At 62.8% G+C, this 2,500-nt stretch overlaps 1 non-coding gene across 1 annotated transcript in view; it reads right to left on the bottom strand.

Annotated features, from left to right (window-relative positions):
• Positions 1 to 108, bottom strand: part of LOC141979785 (5S ribosomal RNA) — a 119-nt gene extending 11 nt beyond the window's left edge. The window contains exon 1 of the ribosomal RNA XR_012637177.1: positions 1 to 108. This exon is cut by the window's left edge and continues 11 nt beyond it. This is a non-coding gene — a ribosomal RNA (5S ribosomal RNA).
• Between the last annotated feature and the right edge of the window lie 2,392 nt (positions 109 to 2,500).

Genomic DNA, 2,500 nt, shown 5'->3' with positions numbered 1-2,500 from the left:
CCTGGGATTCCCAGGCGGTCACCCATCCAAGTACTAGCCAGGCCCGGGACGGTTTACCTTCCGAGATCGGACGGGATCGGGGGCCTTCCGTCCGGTATGGCCGTAGGCACTCGGCTCCGGTCCGCCTCGTCCCCTTTCCCTTACTGACTCCCCTGCCTCGGGTGGGCCCGATCCTTTTTTCCGTTTTTTTTTTTCGCTCCGGAGGCTTCATGAGCCCACCCCCAACACCCCTTTGGGGGTCGGTGAAAATTTTTTTTTCAGACTTCCAGGGGCCCGATCCTGGCCGCGGGCACCCGGCTCCGGGCACCCGGCTCCGGGCCGCCTCGTCCCCTTTCCCTTACTGACTCCGCTGCCTCGGGTGGGCCCGATCCTTTTTTCCGTTTTTTTTTTTCCGCTCCGGAGGCTTCGTGAGCCCCCCCCAACACCACTTTGGGGGTCGGTGAAAAAATTTTTTTCAGACTTCCAGGGGCCCGATCCTGGCCGCGGGCACCCGGCTCCGGGCACCCGGCTCCGGGCCGCCTCGTCCCCTTTCCCTTACTGACTCCCCTGCCTCGGGTGGGCCCGATCCTTTTTTCCGTTTTTTTTTTTTCGCTCCGGAGGCTTTATGAGCCCCCCCCAATACCACTTTGGGGGTCGGTGAAAAAAATTTTTCAGACTTCCAGGGGCCCGATCCTGGCCGCCGGCACCCGGCTCCGGGCCGCCTCGTCCCCTTTCCCTTACTGACTCCCCTGCCTCGGGTGGGCCCGATCCTTTTTTCCGTTTTTTTTTTTTTCCGCTCCGGAGGCTTTATGAGGCCCCCCCTAACCGTTTTTGGGGTCGGTGAAAATTTTTAGTCAGACTTCCAGGGGCCCGATCCTGGCCGCGGCTTCGCAGGCTGGCCTGGGGGGGGGGGGCATCTCTAGCTCCGGCCGCGGACGGCGAGACGCTCGGCCACCAGGTCAGCCCGGAGGAAAAGGCTGAAAAAAATGTCTAAGTCCCCCCGGGACACCAGGTCAACCCGGAGGAAAAGGCTGAAAAAAATGTCTAAGTCCCCCCGGGACACCAGGTCAACCCGGAGGAAAAGGCTGAAAAAAAGTCTAAGTCCCCCCGGGACACCAGGTCAACCCGGAGGAAAAGGCTGAAAAAAATGTCTAAGTCCCCCCGGGACACCAGGTCAACCCGGAGGAAAAGGCTGAAAAAAAGTCTAAGTCCCCCCGGGACACCAGGTCAACCCGGAGGAAAAGGCTGAAAAAAAGTCTAAGTCCCCCCGGGACACCAGGTCAACCCGGAGGAAAAGGCTGAAAAAAAGTCTAAGTCCCCCCGGGACACCAGGTCAACCCGGAGGAAAAGGCTGAAAAAAATGTCTAAGTCCCCCCGGGACACCAGGTCAACCCGGAGGAAAAGGCTGAAAAAAAGTCTAAGTCCCCCCGGGACACCAGGTCAACCCGGAGGAAAAGGCTGAAAAAAAGTCTAAGTCCCCCCGGGACACCAGGTCAACCCGGAGGAAAAGGCTGAAAAAAATGTCTAAGTCCCCCCGGGACACCAGGTCAACCCCGAGGAAAAGGCTTGAAAAAATGTCTAAGTCCCTGCTCGGCCATCAGGTCAACCCCATTCAAAGTGACGGGTTGACCTGATGGCCGGCAGTCTCACGGAAGTCCGGATGGGGTCGCCAAAAGTGCCCTCGGCCGACCGAGAGAACCAGGAGGTCGGATAGGATTTCAGATTGGTCCCCCTAAATTGGCGGTTGGATTTTTCGACTAGTTCATTTTGACGGGTGCGAGGAGATTTCTGAGAACAGGTTTTTCGGAACCTGTGAGAACCAGAGATGAGCCTCGGGGACCAATCTGCGCGTTGTACCCGATCTTGTGAGGGGGGACAGGGGCACGTTGGCAGGTGGGGCGGCCCCCGGCCCCCCCGAGCCCCCCCTTTTCCGGCTCTTTTCCTCCGGGGACCCCGTCGTCCCCTCGCACCCCCGGTGCAGGCCCGGTGGCCGGGATGCGAACTCCGACTGTCGGCGCCCCCCGGAGGGAGGGGGGGCCCGCTCCTCTCTCGCCTTCCGATCGATGTGGTGCTCACGTTCGCGACGGGAAGGGTCCTTCGCGGGCCGGTGCCCCCGACCGCAGGGGGCGTCTGGCGTTCAGGCGGATCGGGTCCCTCTTCCTCTTCGCGTCCCCGGATCCTGGGGCCGATTGGGACTTTCCTCCTTTGGGGGGGGGCCCGGGCGCGTGCCCGGCCCTCCGCGCCGTGGGGCCAGCCGGCCGAGATCTCCGCCCTGCGAGGTCGAGCGGCTCCGGCAGCCCACCCAGGGGTCCGAAAACCCAGGGAGCCGCGAGGCTCGGCAGGGCCAAACACGTCGCGAGAGCGAGCAGGGGCGCGCTGCGGTCCCCCGCCGTGCCCGACGGTCCTTCTCCAGGCACGCTCCGGGGCGCGGGCCCCGGGTGCTGGAGCCTCCGTCGGCTGTCGGTGGGACCCACGTACCGCCCTCTCGCTGGAGCCTCAGTAACCCCTGCCGCCCTCCCTG

This window comes from Natator depressus, chromosome 28, assembly GCF_965152275.1.
Source record: "Natator depressus isolate rNatDep1 chromosome 28, rNatDep2.hap1, whole genome shotgun sequence".
Classification (NCBI taxonomy): Eukaryota; Metazoa; Chordata; order Testudines; family Cheloniidae; genus Natator; species Natator depressus.
This window is presented reverse-complemented; position numbering and strand designations above follow the sequence as displayed.